Source organism: Schistocerca serialis, chromosome 3 (assembly GCF_023864345.2).
Source record: "Schistocerca serialis cubense isolate TAMUIC-IGC-003099 chromosome 3, iqSchSeri2.2, whole genome shotgun sequence".
Classification (NCBI taxonomy): domain Eukaryota; kingdom Metazoa; phylum Arthropoda; class Insecta; order Orthoptera; family Acrididae; genus Schistocerca; species Schistocerca serialis.
This window is the reverse complement of record NC_064640.1, coordinates 301,962,924-301,980,240: the sequence shown is the minus strand read 5'-3', so window position 1 is coordinate 301,980,240 and position 17,317 is coordinate 301,962,924. Positions and strand designations below refer to the sequence as shown.

The window sequence follows — 17,317 nt, the reverse complement described above, 5'->3', positions numbered from 1 at the left end:
ATACAAAACTAATAACGAATCCAAACTTTCCAACCATGTCATCACCTCCTCCTCAGACACAAAGATGATAATCGGTTTTGTGACTAAGGAGTGACAGCAGAAATCCAAAATGATGATAGAGCATAAAATTAAATGTGAAAATTGTTTTTTCATTGTTAAGTTTTATTTTTACAGTGTTCACTAAACTTCTCTGTGTCTTTGAGATAAACGTCATTTCCACCCACACTTTTAATACAGTCATAAGCCATCAATCAGTAAAAAATGTTCAACATGAAATTGGGGGTATGAAATATTTTTTTGTGTGTGTGTTAAACAGTGCATTCAAAAATAATAAAAATATATATCTGCATTTTTAATCTTGTCAAATTTTATTCCTTTACAATAAATTGATTTGCTGTGAAAATTAACTTTTGTATCTACATAGTGAGCATTGAAAGTCTATATACTACTTCGTCTTCTTTCTTTCTCCCCACTTTTTTTTTTTTTAACATTAGTTTTACACAAATTGTTCAATGTCATTCATTATTTTATTCATTTTTGGAGGACTTGTCTTTGGAAACTAGAAACATTAAACAATTTTGACACAAGTTAGTAGTTGTAAAACACAGCTCATTATCTTTAAAATACTGTAACTTATCAACTCATTTTGTATGCCTCTAAAGTTTCGTAGAATTCCTTCTATACCTTACTACTTCTTGATGATTATTAGGAATTTTAAACAACTGTAAAATGATTTTTCACAGCTCTGTTGGTATTAACTTTTAATTCATACATATTTATTTTTCATAAACACTTCAGATGGTTTACTTGTTTCTGTTGAACTACTTCAATTTAACATCACAGATGAGTTAGCTACATAACCTCTTATTAGACTAATGAGCATTAACTAGTAGCATCGCAAATCAACAAGTTGTTGTGAATAGAATTGTACAGATCTACTTCTGGACACAGACTGACTGACTATAGAACATTGTATTATAGGGACTGATAGACGTAAAATTTTGCACAATATGTCACTGGTGAGTGACTAACATATAAATGCTCATATTTTGACTATCACCTGACCGGTACATTGTGTGTGGTGCCCCTTTATAGATGCAAATATTACAGAAATTACAAAATGGTAAAATACAGGACTATTACGTTTCGGATATTAACACAAAAGAAAATAATAAACATACAAAGACACAATTTGCAGTGAAGTGAATTTGTTTAACCAAAAACTGTGTAATTAGAAAATAGCAAAATAATAGATACTATTTTATGAGAGGGAAATTTTAACATGCACCAAGAATTTCCTGGAAAGTTAAAATTTTTAACTAGTGTACCATATTACTTGAATATAAGATGTGCCACTGCCCTTCTTCATCATCATCATCATCAATCATCATCATCATCATCATCACTGGAATATAATTTCACACAACTAATACAAGTAGCAGTGAAATTTATAGTCTTGTTGTCACAAATCTCCAGCTGTTTCTTACAGTATATCACAATTTCAGAGGAGGTGTTTAGGGTGGGATCTAATAGCACAGCTAAAATTGATGTAAGTGTAACAGCATAAATAAAATTTATGTTCATTGTCACAAGTATGTGGCTGTTTCTTCATAATATGTTGTGGTTTCCGAGATGGTGTTGATGGTGGGACCTGAGAAGACAGATGTTTTTGTGAATATGTAGCGGATTTTGCATCTATATTACATGACAATCCGACAATATTCCTTTGTCTCTTACTTCCAAATATGCCAACTGCTTGCCACACTCTCATTCACCATGTAGAACCAGCATCTGATACACACCCTTTCATTCCCATCGTAATTCATGGAAAATGTTGACAATATTGCTGTACAAAACAGGTACCTATGTAGATTTCTACAGTCTCCTGCAGAAACGTATACTGTTTCTGAGTATGTGTCCAATTCAGAGTACAAATGGATTCAGTCAAACTTGAGTTTAAACATAGTATATGCTCATAAAAAACCAGGTTATGTGGTATACTTTTCCATGGCTGGCAGCACAATGAAATTTGCTTCTTGCTCACCACTCCTGTCCCCACATTCATTGTAGTTCTCAGACAAGCTGATGTTGCTGTTTCTCCTCAAGCTCTTGTGAATTCTTTAAAATAAATCTGCATTGAACTCAATTACCAAAGCTTCACTTTAAATATTAAAAGGTTTTCAGACACCGCTACCAGTCATAAAATTATTGATCACTAAATTATTTATTTATGGGCCCAATATGTAGATGCATGAGCCAACACTTTTGAATTTTCAAACTGTATTTTATGTACATTTTCTAGGCAATGCTCCGCTATGGCCGACTTGTCAAGCTCCCTTTGTTTTATATGGCGCTTGTGCTCAGTACAACTCTCTGCAACCGTGCGAATTGTTTGTCCAATGTACATACTGCCACATTCACAGGGTACACCATACGTACCAGACACTCGAAGAGCAGTGTCATCTCTAACAGGGCTCAACATATCTCGTATCTTGGGGGTGGGCCGGAACACAGGTCTTAGCCCGTGCTTCTGCAGCAGACGTCCTAACTTACTGCTAGTTGCTCCACAGTATGGCAGGAATACAGTCCGTTTAGCCTCTTCTATTGATTCACCAGGTGTCTTTCATCAGCGGCCCTTGAAAGCGTTTGCGATTTCTCTTTTTGCTGTATCCATTTTCCTCGAAAACACGTTTTAAGTTCTGCAATTCAGACTGTAGGTGGTCGTCATCAGAGGTAATCTTGGCTCTATGAATCAATGTGTTCAGGACAGCTTTCTTGTGTACAAGGTGGTGGAAACTGTTGGCGTTCAAGTACCGTTCAGTGTGTGTTGGTTTCCGGTACACTGAATGACCAAGCTGGCCTCCTGCTTTCCGCTCAACCAAAACATCCAAGCTTGCCGTGCTTCTCCATCTCGACAGTAAATTTAATGTTGGGATGGACACCATTCATATGATCGACGAACTGCTGTAGTGTATCTCCACCATGACACCATATCAAGAAGGTGTCATCAACGTATCATAGAAAGCAAGAAGGCCGTAATGTCGCAGTTTGCAGAGCCTGCTCCTCAGAGTGTTCCATGAAGAAATTTGCGACTGCTGGAGACAGTGGTGATCCCATGGCTGTGCTGTCTGTCATCTCATAATATTCATCGCAGTACAAAAAGTGCGTTGTCGTTAGGATGTGACGGAACAACTTAATGATTCCAGAAGAAAAATGTTGGGCCAAAAGATCCAGCGTATCTTGTATCAGCACCCTCGTAAAAAGTGACACAACGTCCAAGCCAACCATTAGGTCATTTGGGCCTATCTTCATTCTCTTGAGTGTCTCAACAAATTTCTGTGAGCTGACAAAATGGTGTTCGCAATGTCCCAATTTTGGTGCTAATAATCCTGCCAGATGTTTGGCAAGTCTGTAGGTGGGTGAACTGATTGCAGAAACATGGGCTAAGACCAGTGTTCTGGCCTGCCCCCAAGATACAAGATATGTTGCGCCCTGTTAATGACGACATTGCTCTTAGTGTGTCCAGTGTGTATGGTGTACCCTGTGAATGTGGCAGTATGTACATTGGACAAACAATTCCCACGGTTGTGGAGCGTTGTACTGAGCACAAGTGCCATATAAAACAAAGGGAGCCTGACAAGTCGGCCATAGCAGAGCATTGCCTAGAAAACGGACATAAAATACAGTTTGAAAATACAAAAGTGTTGGCTCATGCATCTACATATTGGGACTCTGTTATAAAGGAAACGGCTGAGATTCGTTTAAACAACAACAATTTCAACAGAGACCAGGGATACACACTCAGCAGGGCATGGGGACGGGCGTTGGACATCAAAAGAAAGCAGAGACAGATGTGTGATGCAGGAGCGGCAGTTTCAAACGTGGCGCCTGCCCCTGGCGCCACCTGACGTCACTGGTGCTGCCACGGGCAATAGCTGTGCTAGCTGCCCGGGTCGACTTACGCGTGCGGGCCACAGTGGATTGATCTGATTGGCTGCTGATGATGTCATCATGCCTATATAAACGAGAAACCGTAGCAGCCCCAGCAGTCAGTGAACTCCTGACGATGATGGAGGAGATGGCCATAGAAAGCACGAGGATTTTATTCAAATTGACGCGGTTGAAAAACCGAGAACGTTTTATTGTGGGTGTATACAGATATTAAAGTGTCTTTATATGAGTGTTGTGTTCACCCCGGGGGGAGGTATATCCTAGTATGGGGTGATGTTGCTTTGTGTATTAGTCTTTTGTTCACATGAAAATTTTTATAAAACAATCACTAACTTCATTCTTGTGGCATGGCATTCTTATTGTGACTTGCTGAGGTATCACTATTTCCGTGGTTCTCTTGGATTTCTTCACCATTGTTTGCAAATTTCACAAGGATGAGTTTATATAACACGATAACCCAAAACAAATCAGCAGTGCAAAACACAGAGCAGTGGTCAAAACAAGGCTATTTTCGATTTTACTATCAATATGTCGATCCAGGTGTTGTCAGTAGCATTCACCCTTGTGAGTTTTGTGAACAATGGTGAAGAAATCCAAGAGAGCCATGAAAATAGCAATCCGTCACCACATCACAAGAACAATGCCATGCCACAAGAAGGGAGAGAGTGATTGTTTTATAAAAATTATTGTGTGAACTACTGATCAATATACAAAGTGACATTGCCTCATATTACGTTATCCTTCTCTCTCTCAACAGGATGATCACAATAACCATGTTAAGAAACTTTTATGTCTGTATACACTTACGGTAAGTGGTTTTGTAATGTCAGTGTAGCCCGATGATGAGGTATCACCTTGAAACATGACACTAAATAAATAATTTAGTAGTCATCGAATTTTGTGGCTTAGTGGTTTCAGAAAACTTTTTCGTATTTTTGGATCAATCACCATCAATTAATAGACAATATGGCTTCAAATTACTTCACTTTAAATGTAGGACAACCCCCAATATTAATCTATTAAACAACAGAAAATATTGACGTCAGCAGCAGTAGTTTAATCTGTGAATGTAAGATGACATTATATTTGCCAAAAGATGAATTTGGGGAAAATATCTTATGTTATAATCAGATAAATATTATGTAAATATCATACTAAAGGGTGTTCCATTTATCTGATGACCGCTTGTGCGGTGCAGTAGATGCCAGGCAGCGAGCTCTCTGTTGCCTGGCTATCAGCTGCTGTGTCGCCCATCTACTGCTGTGGTATGACATGACTACATTTAAAATATAAGCAAATAAATTTTGTACTCGCCCAGGTCACACAAGGGGTGTCTGGAACTACCTGCCATTATTTTCCACGCATTTCTGACATCTACTCGAGAAATTATTAATCATGAAATGTAATTATCTCTGAGATATTGAATTAATTGATTCGCGGATTTTATCCTGGAGTTCCTCCAGTGTGTGAGGATTTGTTGTGCACAGTTTGTCCCCTCAGTGCACCCCACAAATAACAATTGCACGGAGTTAAATCAGGACTTCGATTGGGCCAGATATTGTTACTAATCACTCTTTCATCGAACACACTGTGAATTGCTTGCAAAGAAACATTGGCTGTATGAGCCCTTGCTGAATACTGTTGAAAAAATGTGAAGCTTCATTCTTTGTCTTTTGGTTCATTAAAAAAGGTCGCAAAATGTTTTGCACATATCTTTCACTTGTAACTCTGTCATTAAAAAAAAATTGGGCGTATTATTCTGTCACCACTAACTGCGCACCACAACCCTATTTTCTGATCATGAAGGGGTTCCTCATGAAGCGCAACATGTCTATCTGCAGTCCTGAGTCGACAGTTTTGGGAATTAACATGCCCGTGTAAATGGAACCAAGCATCGTATGAAAACAGAATGAGGTAAGGATCCATTTCACCGTCATGCACTTGTTTTAAAACCCCTTCACAAAATTTAAGTCTGTGCGCAGGATCACCAGGTTGAAATTCTCATGCTACCGATACTTTATAGGGCCTTAGCCCAAGCAGCTTAGCACCTCTTTGTACAGAGGTGCATGATATTTGTGTTTGCTGCGAAAGATCTCTAAGAGACTGCTTAGGGGAATTTTCCAGGCATTATGCAGTGTCATCGAGACGAGCTTCTGTGAGCACTGTATGTCACTGTTTATGCTTCTTGTCTTGAACACTTCCCATTTCATGAAATTTATTTACTAATTTGTGAACTGCATCACGACTCAGAACTCGAACACATGTAAACTTCTGTTCAAACAATCTCCGAACTGTACGAGTGGACTCTGTACTCACATATGAATCATAAATTAAACACTCGTTGTGGAACTGAATGATTCGCTCTTGCCATTGTTGCGTTCGTGAACTTCACTGTGACAGTCGTGATGCCTGTTTCACTGCTCAAATGGACCCATTCGACTGGAAGGTGTGGCTTCCACGGCCGCAATTCCCCAGCCAGGCGGTCATCAGATAATGGAACACACTGTACTTTTGGGATCAGAAGAATTGGGGCAAAAAAACTATAATACTGGGTTTTGGAAAGAATTATGGTTCAGCCCTTTCACTATCATTGGGATGTATGTGCCCCACAATAAGTTACCAGAAAAAAACAGCAGGTATTTGATACATGTTTTTGCTATGTAAAGGGTATAGAAAAGCCTGCTAATGATATGAAGAATTGTTATAATTATAGATTGCACATTTAAATCATGCTGTCCTCAAGTTTCATTGTTAACTGTCTACTCACTAGATGTCTCATTACAAAAAATGCCATAGATTGCTTTTCTTATCACACTTACAGAGCAAATGATTGCACTGGGGAAGAAAGATATGATTGTTAAAAGGAGGGCTGCTGGATGCCCAAGTTTTACATACAATTTTATGGTGAATGTTGGGGACCATCCACAAGAGGAAGATGTGCAGGATGTGCTAAGAGAAAGATGTAAATTAGAACAAAAACCTTGTGTACCATGTGCCAAATTTCATTGGGCGATAACTGTGTTACACTGTATCACAAGGAGGAGGATCGATGTGGCTGTCACATGTGACTCAAATTTGCATGTGATGATGATGGAATAATCAACTGAACTGTCAAATATATATAATCAAAAATATGATTCAAATGATTTTCTCAAATGTATCATAAAGGAAAATACACGATCATTATTCATTTCATTAACACTGGGACACATGTCCCAAGATTTTCTCAAAATATGTATCATAAAGGAAAATACAAGATCATTATTCATTTCATTAACACTGGGACACACGTCCCAAGATTTTCTCAAAATATGTATCATAAAGGAAAATACAAGATCATTATTCATTTCATTAACACTGGGACACTCGTCCCAAGTCAGAATAACACTCTACCCCCCCCCACCCGCTCATATCCTTACATTGGAAAACAAACAGGTGGAAATATTTTTTTTCATAGTGGTACTTCTGACTAAAATATTAAAGTAAAATAAACATACATTAATGTCTTTCATTCTGAAAAAAATTGGTAGTGAAATTTTTAAGGTTGAAACATTCTGGAATACGAAAATTTTGAATACAAATAACGGTTGAAATAGTAGACAAGAAAGCTATGAGTGCATTGTTTTGAAAATTATTTGTCTCACTTGAGAATGTAATCACAATAATTATTAATGTGCAAAACTAATTTTTACAATCAGCAGAAACCTCAGTCATACCCATATGTGGTACCTTGTTATTACTGAATGACACCATCCCATGATTTTTGTTATACAGGGTGATTATAATTAAAGTTAAACTTTCAAACTACTGTAGAAATAACACCACTGGTCAGAATGATGTGAAATTGCAACGGAATATTATTGAAGAAGGGGGAAAACGTATGGCAGAAGAAAAATAAATAGTTACAAAATGTAGCAATAGATAGTGCTGTAAGAATCGTAATTTAATAGTGGTCGACTACAAATGACAAATTAATCATACAACAATGCCTAAAGTGTACGTTTGCCATTAAACAAACTGTACTACTCAGTGTGCATGGGTGTACAGGTGTGATACTGTTAGTTACGTAAGCCCATCCACCATGGCAAGGTCATATCACATCAGATGGGAAAAATCTGTTTTTAATTGTCCTGAGGCCAAAAACCACATACACTCCTGGAAATTGAAATAAGAACACCGTGAATTCATTGTCCCAGGAAGGGGAAACTTTATTGACAGATTCCTGGGGTCAGATACATCACATGATCACACTGACAGAACCACAGGCACATAGACACAGGCAACAGAGCATGCACAATGTCGGCACTAGTACAGTGTATATCCACCTTTCGCAGCAATGCAGGCTGCTATTCTCCCATGGAGACGATCGTAGAGATGCTGGATGTAGTCCTGTGGAACGGCTTGCCATGCCATTTACACCTGGCGCCTCAGTTGGACCAGCGTTCGTGCTGGACGTGCAGACCGCGTGAGACGACGCTTCATCCAGTCCCAAACATGCTCAATGGGGGACAGATCCGGAGATCTTGCTGGCCAGGGTAGTTGACTTACACCTTCTAGAGCACTTTGGGTGGCACGGGATACATGCGGACGTGCATTGTCCTGTTGGAACAGCAAGTTCCCTTGCCGGTCTAGGAATGGTAGAACGATGGGTTCGATGACGGTTTGGATGTACCGTGCACTATTCAGTGTCCCCTCGATGATCACCAGTGGTGTACGGCCAGTGTAGGAGATCGCTCCCCACACCATGATGCCGGGTGTTGGCCCTGTGTGTCTCGGTCGTATGCAGTCCTGATTGTGGCGCTCACCTGCACGGCGCCAAACACGCATACGACCATCATTGGCACCAAGGCAGAAGCGACTCTCATCGCTGAAGATGACACGTCTCCATTCGTCCCTCCATTCACGCCTGTCGCGACACCACTGGAGGCGGGCTGCACGATGTTGGGGCGTGAGCGGAAGACGGCCTAACAGTGTGCGGGACCGTAGCCCAGCTTCATGGAGATGGTTGCGAATGGTCCTCGCCGATACCCCCAGGAGCAACAGTGTCCCTAATTTGCTGGGAAGTGGCGGTGCGGTCCCCTACGGCACTGCAAAGGATCCTACGGTCTTGGCGTGCATCCGTGCGTCACTGCGGTCCGGTCCCAGGTCGACGGGCACGTGCACCTTCCGCCGACCACTGGCGACAACATCGATGTACTGTGGAGACCTCACGCCCCACGTGTTGAGCAATTCGGCGGTACGTCCACCCGGCCTCCCGCATGCCCACTATATGCCCTCGCTCAAAGTCTTTCAACTGCACATACGGTTCACGTCCACGCTGTCGCGGCATGCTACCAGTGTTAAAGACTGCGATGGAGCTCCGTATGCCACGGCAAACTGGCTGACACTGACGGTGGCAGTGCACAAATGCTGCGCAGCTAGCGCCATTCGACGGCCAACACCGCGGTTCCTGGTGTGTCCGCTGTGCCGTGCGTGTGAACATTGCTTGTACAGCCCTCTCGCAGTGTCCGGAGCAAGTATGGTGGGTCTGACACACCGGTGTCAATGTGTTCTTTTTTCCATTTCCAGGAGTGTAGAAAGCATCAGTCACATCAGTTGTTAATTGTCCTGACACCAAAAGCCGCATAAAGAACCCTAGTCAAAATCAAATCAGATTATTAATTTCCATGTAACTGCCGCAAGAAATGTTCAATATGCTGTCCACGGTTTTCTGCAACAAGTTCAAATCGAGATACAGCCTGTACCACAACTGATGGAAGTGTTTCTGGGGTCACATTCAAAATGTGTTGCACAGTGCGTGCCGTCGGTGCAGCTACGTTTGCAATTGGAACACTGAACACAACCAGAAATTACACGGATTAAGATTAGGTGATCGGGACGACCAGCCTGTAGGGAAATGGCAGCTGATAATTCTAGCATTTCCGAAGTGGCGCTTCAATAGCTGCTTAACTGGATTTGCAGTGTGCGGAGGTACGCCATCTTGCATAAAAATGATCGCATCCACGCTGTTGGAGAGCTGGAATTACGTAGTTGCGCAAGACACACTCATAGCACTTACCAGTGACGGTACAGGTAACAGGACCGTAAGCACCTGTCTCCTAGAAAAAATATGGCACTATGATAAATGATACCATAAAACCACATCACACAGTGATCTTTTCAGGATGAAGTGTTACTAGTTGATTTGCGTGTGGATTTTCTGTTGCCCATATTTAACAAGTCTGTGTACTGACATATCCTGTCAGATGGAAGTGGGCTTCGTCTGTCCACAAAATCTTCCATGGCCAATCATTGTCCACTTCCATGTGAGCAAGAAACTCTAAAGCAAAGGTCTCTCTTGCTGGCAGGTTAACAGGAAGCAACTGGTTGGTGCACATGGATAATTTTGAATGGATAGCAAAGAAGGATGTTTCATAGGATTTTACACACCTTGCTCACTGGTATGTCCAATGTTCGGGCAGTTCTCCGTGCAATACAAGTTTGCACACCACCTCTCATCTCCTCCTGCATTGCTGTGGCCACTGCTTCCACTGACATTGAATCAATTAGTTTCCTCCCTCTACACCAGGTTGCACACTAAAAGAACCCATCTTATCGAATTTCCAAATCGTTTTCTCCAGACCCACGGCAGTCATCGGACCAATGCCTTGTATCAAACACTTCAGTGCCCAGAACTTCTGTAGAGTGAGTGTGCACAGTCATTATTCTTGTAATACAGCTTTACAAGCAGAGCACGATACTGCATTGAGACAGTCGTGGTGAATGTCGCAGACGCAAAAGAAAGGAGGAAAGCCATGTACCTGGCAAGTTTATACCAACTTCAATAGGTTGTGCACATGAAACGTGTTTCCATTTATGTATTCTGACACATACAGCACCATCTATTGATCAATTTTCACACTATTTTTTTTATTCTGCTATACATTTTCCCCTTACTCCAATAATATTCCATTGCAATTTGACATCATTCTGACCAGTGGTTATTTTTACAGCATTTTGAAAGTTTAACTTTAATTATAATCACCCCGTACATTATAATCGCCCTGTACATTGATGGTGTTCCCTACTAGTAGTATCTGTGTTCATTGTTTAGGTCTTCTGTAGCTGCCATATTTAACTGAAATCTGATTTCATGCTGTAAAACGTTCAGAGCCAGAAACAGTTTGCACAGTATCTGGGATCCACAGAAATATTGACTGGAGACTGAATCCACATGCTGGAACGTTTTCCTCATCTACTGTCGTGTTTTTCCTCATCTGCTGTCACTGAGCTTCTGCACCGCCTGTTGAAATCCCCTCGCGGCAGCAGCCAGAGTCCACGGACTCTTGGCACCATGTAGTACGTGAGACAAATCAAGTGCTCCATAGCATCCCTCTGAAATGGTGAATGGACCAGGATAATTTCTAGGCCAAGCTGCACATGTACCATTCAGTTAAAGAAGTGTCACCAGCCTCACTTTAACCTGCAAGACAAGGTTAAAACAGTCACTTCTTCTCTACCACAACTCAGTGTCTTGTAACCATCTATCTACTTTCAGAAGACTCCCAAATCTGACCACTGGGTTGGACAAGGAAAACTGCAATCAATCTCTGCTGCATCACAGTTTCAAGTTGAAGAGTGGAAAGACATACACAAGAACTCCACAGTTCAAATGCCCATTGAAACAAAACTGCAAGTCCACGTCATTCATTACACAACATATCCAGCTGGCTAGTTGCTCCACACTCTGTTAGGTGGCCTCTTCCTAAGGAGTCCATGTTGCCATGCTAGATATCGATGCCCACCTTGAAAACGGGTATAGACTAGGACATTTCCCATGCATGTGAAAGGGAGTGCACTTCCGAACACTTATGAACTTCCCACTCGTGGAGAACAACCTGTTTGATTCCTGACTACAAACTTCCTAAATATGACTCCACAGCACCTCTACTCCAGAGGGCTGAAACCCGCCTCCTGCACACTACCAGGGCCACTGACCAACTCCTAAATTTTTCCAGCTCTTCAGAGCTCCATGACATTCTTTCCACATGCACACATTTTGGTCAATCAGCCTTCAGAGCAGAAAGTAGGCACAGCTGACAGTTACAGTAGTTTCTTCCCAAGGGGTAGTAAACACTCGCCTTTTGAAAACCTTCTGGTCAGTCCAGACGTGCATGCATTGTGTTATACAGGTGCTGGATGTCTGTCTGTGAGGTGGAGTTCTATTTGGATTACAACAGCAGTATGTGGCTGGGCATTATCATGTTGCAAAACACCCCCTGGAATGCTCTTTATGAATTGCAGCACAACAGATCGGATCACAAGAGTGACGTAAAGTTTTGCAGTCAGGGTGTATGGGATAATCACGACAGTGCTCCTTCTGCCGTACAAAATTGCACTCCAGACCATAACTCTAGGTGTAGTTCAAGTATGTCTAGCACGTAGACTGGTTGATTGTAGGACTTTAACTGGTTTCCTTCTTACCAACATACAATCATCACTGGTACTGAAGCAGATTCATCTTTCATCAGAGAACACAGCAGACCTCCACCCTGGCCTCCAATGAGCACTTGCTTGACACCACTGAAGCTGCAAATGGCTGTGGTTTGGGGTTAGTGGAATGCACAGTACACCGTGTCTGGCTCGAAGTTATCCTTTAGGTAACCAATTTGTGACAGTTCTTTGTGTCACTGTGGTGCCAACTGCTGCTCATGCACCAGAGACATACATTGAACATGATGGTCATCTCTCTAATAGTGCCACTCATATGCTACTGGCACAAAATTTGAATAGACATCATCTTTCATATGTAGAAACATGCCTACCGACTTTGTTTATGCCATGGCACAACTGCTTCTTGGTGTATTTAGAGTGGGCAAACTTGAGCCGTATGGCCAATTTTATGGCAGTGGCCACACATAGCTTGCTTGAAGGGACACTGTGGCTGCTGAAGGAACACTGTGGCTGCTTGTGTAGAGTGAAATTGTCTGAGTAAAATGGAATTGAAGTGATGTTGGAAACTTTTCTGGGTAGCATGAAAATGACATTGCAGGAATGTATTAACATATTGTGAACTGTGACATTATGTTGCCTGCTTGTTTGTTCATTATTCAGTTTTTTTGTGGTTTTTGTTCACAGTGTTGTAAAAAACATTGTGATGAGTGTGACATGTCACGTGAAGAAGCAATGTTGTGACCTTGTGCTTAGCAGTGCACCTCAATATTTTACACAACAGCTTCTAGATATTTGTTTGTGGTGTAGGCTATCTCAAACGGTGCTTCAAATTGTTCTATAGCAACAGTGTCAAATTTTTCTCTGGAAAAAAGTGTTATTAAAAAATACATTCGCACGTTTTTGAAACCACACATTATTATTTAGTTTTGGCTGAATATGAAGCTAGGTTGCTCCACAAAGAATAGAGAATATCTCTGGAATTTTCAAGCCAGTGACAATGCTCCCTCTAGACTAGTTTATTGTTCCACTTAATTTTCAAATACTGGAAGACAGCTAAGTCGTAAGATTTGGAGAGATGGCTAGTATTTTAATTATGGTTATATTTTCTTGTATGGCTGTGCCAGCTACCCTGGGCTCAATACCGTATTTACACGAATCTAGTGTGCACTTTTTTTTTTTTACCATATGAAGTACTCAAAATTGGGGCTGGCATAAGATTCGATGGCGCATTAGATTTGAGTACAAACTTTAATTGTTAGCCAGTATTTCTTACCCTGTGTGATCTGAAGTAGCAAAACATTTATTAAACTATAGCAAGAAAATACAGGTAGGTATCTGTGCATTAAAGAAAGGAAGATGTAAATCGGACAACAGGTTATCGAGTTAAAAGAGCTGGTATATATTTCCAGTTCTGAATTCTGTTCGCAAGCTTCGGAACAAAAACAAAATCCATTACTGCCACAAGAGGAAATTTTGTTTAGTCATCAGTTCAAATAGAACGAGTTGTCCCCCCCCCCCCCCCTCTCTCTCTCTCTCTCTCTCTCTCTCTCTCTCTCTCTCTCTCTCTCTCTCTGTAGGTACTGTTCCTTACATTACAATGCATTGTTGTACTTCTCAATCTCGTTTCATTATTGTTGGCCTTCTACAGTACTTCGCTTTGTGTTTGCATTAGGTAGTCACGAAGTGGAAGGCAAGCGGAGAAGAATATTGTATGAAGCTGCTTTCAAGCATGAAGTAATTCTTTATGCGGAAAAATATGGCAACAGAAGGGCAGGAAGAGAGTTCAGTGTAGATGAGAATAATGTTTGCTTATGGAAAAAACAGAAATTGGGATTATTTGCAACTACCGCTACTAAGTCCGCAGCTCGTGGTCTTGCGGTAGCGTTCTCACTTCCCACGCACGGGGTCTCTGGCTCAATTCCCGGCGGGATCAGGGATTTTGCCTTCCTCGAGATGACTGGCTGTTGTTGTGTCGTCTTCATCATCATCATTCATCCCCATTACGGTTGGAAGAAGGCAATGGCAAACCACCTCTGCTAGGACCTTGCCTAGTACAGCGATGCGGGTCTCCAGCATCGTCCCCTACACTCTTCGGAGTATGGGACATCATCATCATCATCATCATCATCATCATCGCTACTAGAAAGAAATTCACTGGACCTCACAAGGAAAGACATCCTGATATTGAAGTAAATGTTTTGGAATTCGTCCGAGAAAAGATGAAGAATGGGCAGCCTGTAACCAGTGACACCATAATAAAAAAAGGAAAAGAGGTGGCTGCAGCTCTTAATATACTGAAGCAAGAGTTTAAGGCTAGCCGGAGATGGGTTAATCATGAGCAGGCCATCTCTGCAACGCCATACAACAATATTCCAAAAACCTCCACAGTATTTTGAGAAGAAACTTCAAGAATTTCAGTGATATGTTATCTCACTTCAGTAAGAGAAGAATTTTTCGATGGGTTACATAGGCAACGCTGATGAGACTCCAGTTTGGTTTGATATGCCATGTAATTAGACGATTGGTGAGAAGGGTACAAAAGAAGTTACCGTCAAAACATCTGGGTGCAAAAAACAGCATGTAACAGTAATGCTGGCAATCACAGCACATGGGAACAAACTTCTCCCTTTTTTAATCTTCAAGCGAAAAACAAGCCCCAAGTCTCCAAAAAATTGAAAAGCTATTCCCTGATTGTGTCGTTATCGGAATCAAGAGAAGGGATGGATGATTGAGACATTGATGCTTGACTAGCTCCGAAACGTGTTGTAACTCCGTCCTGGTGGGCTTTCCAAGCAGCCATCAATGGTTTGTTGTGATTCATTTCGTGGTTATCTCACAGACGACATAAAGAAGAAGATCCACAGCCTTCCCAATGATATTTTTATTATTCCTGGAGAATGACTTCTGTGTTATAACCCCTGGACGTTAGTATAAATAAACCTTTCCAAGGTTACATTCAGGAACAGTATAAAAAATTGTTTTGCAAAACAAATCGTGATCTGACTCCGACAGGAAAAATGAAATGTGCTACACCCCACATTATTGTGCACTGGGTTTTGGCTGCCTGGAAATGCATCGAAGCACCAATGATTGTAAAATAAAATCATTCAAGAAATGGTATATTTCAAATACTCTTGATGGCAGTGAAGATTATGTGCTCCGGAATGACACTGAGGATGGCAGGGTAGGAGGAATTGAATCTATTTCTGATGTAGACTCTTCCGAGGATTGCAGTAATAATGACATTAGTGAATAATGATGAATAACACATGTAATTTATATTATGTTCCTTTGTACGTCATGTAGGTAATCAAGGTAGTGTTCTTTTTTAATAATGAAAATGTCACTTGTTACTGTAATGAGTATCCTAAAAATAAGTTATTGTTGTTTTTTATAGTTCATGTATACATTCACTGCTGTTTGAAATAAAGTTAGCATTGTAAAATAAATTTCAACAATACAAAAATACCCTGCCAGTGATGTGCCAAAATTTCTTTTTTTGTTATTAATTTAATTTTTAAAATTGGTGTGTGCCATTACATTTTATGGCGTATTAGATTCACGTAAATACGGTATGAGTCTGATGGCCATCATAAACAAGTAATACTAGCCTTTCATCTTGGGTTTTCTGAAAATAATGTAAAAATGAATCGGATTTCATGCAGGCAAGCTTACCATTTTCTGATGCTACCCACCAAAAAAAAAAAATATCTCTTTACATATAGTTATTGTTAAAGCCTTTCCAGTAGCATCATTACAAGCTGCCAGGACTTAAGTGTTCCACCTGTTGGAAGCACTTTTTGTTCTTGAGTATGGTGAACCATTCATCTTTGTCTTCAAGGGGGTTATAATAGCTAGTTTTATCTGTTTGTACATAATTTAAGTTTGTGTGGAACCCTCAGATTTTCAGTCGTACTCGCACTTACACAGTTTATTTGACATGATGAACTAGTCCCTAATAATGAATATCTTCTTTCAAATATGTTCAATACTTTGAGATATTTTCAGTGGCAGTTTCTTTTCTAAAAATTTAATAACAGAATACTCCAGGAATACTATTCTCAGGGCAGTTTTAATTCAATTTTTAACAGCATAGTGCTGCACCAGTGGCCACACCTCATTTCTGCTTAGGCAGCATAATCACTTTCTCCTGTCTTAAACTTTTCAACCATTTCTTTTTCCACGTCTAGTTCCAGTGCTGTGGAGTGCTTCAAAGTCTTACTTTTCAGTTCTCTCTGTCCCTTGAGATGAAAATAGTATGTCATCTTTGGTATACAATATCACTTTGTGATTCCATAAACAGTCACTGCCTCTTGTAATAACGTCTTGAAATATACACCTTCTTTACAATTTTGTCCTGGTAAGCATATACTGTTGCTGTTGTATACTTTCCAAAGATAGAGAATGCTAACCACAATATTAACTTCCTTCAGAACACATATGACACTCTTTTCCCCAGTATTATCATGGCGTAAATGTGTACTGTGCTCCCAGGAACACATACATACAAAAGTAAAATACTGAAAATGTGACTCTGTGCCATGTGATGTTATTTAAATCCCCTTTCAACTAAATTAAACAATCTTTGATTCCTAAAGTCCTGCAATTTATAGCCTTTAATTAAAAGTAGTAGAAGCAATTGGATTTTGAAGGCCCTTGTTATTGTCTGTCAAGACAAACTTCGTGTAGCGAGGTGAAGTTGCAGAGGTGGCATGAAGCTATTCCCAGAGTTTCCTCAGCACACCACACTCAACATTCCTCTATCCAGTTTGAAATACCAACGTCCCAGAAACTCATATGTGGCAGTAGGGCCTCTTGTGTATGCTTCCAATAGTACTGTAACCTTTCCGGGTCTGATGGCCAGACATGAGACATGCGGGCAGTGCGAAACCTCTGCAGAGTTTCTAAATTTCAAAGTCTGAAATCAGTATAA

General features: G+C 40.7%; 1 protein-coding gene across 5 annotated transcripts in view; it reads left to right on the top strand.

Annotated features, from left to right (window-relative positions):
- Positions 1-17,317, top strand: part of LOC126470093 (transcription initiation factor TFIID subunit 3) — a 337,538-nt gene that overhangs the window by 318,494 nt on the left and 1,727 nt on the right. Inside the window, exon 11 of one of the 5 annotated variants that reach the window (XM_050097642.1) lies at positions 14,057-15,650. The exons of the other annotated variants lie outside the window; for them this stretch is intronic. The gene's annotated coding sequence lies outside the window, so the exon portion shown is untranslated. Of the gene's footprint in view, positions 1-14,056; positions 15,651-17,317 lie in introns of those variants that run through there. 5 annotated transcript variants of the gene reach the window in all.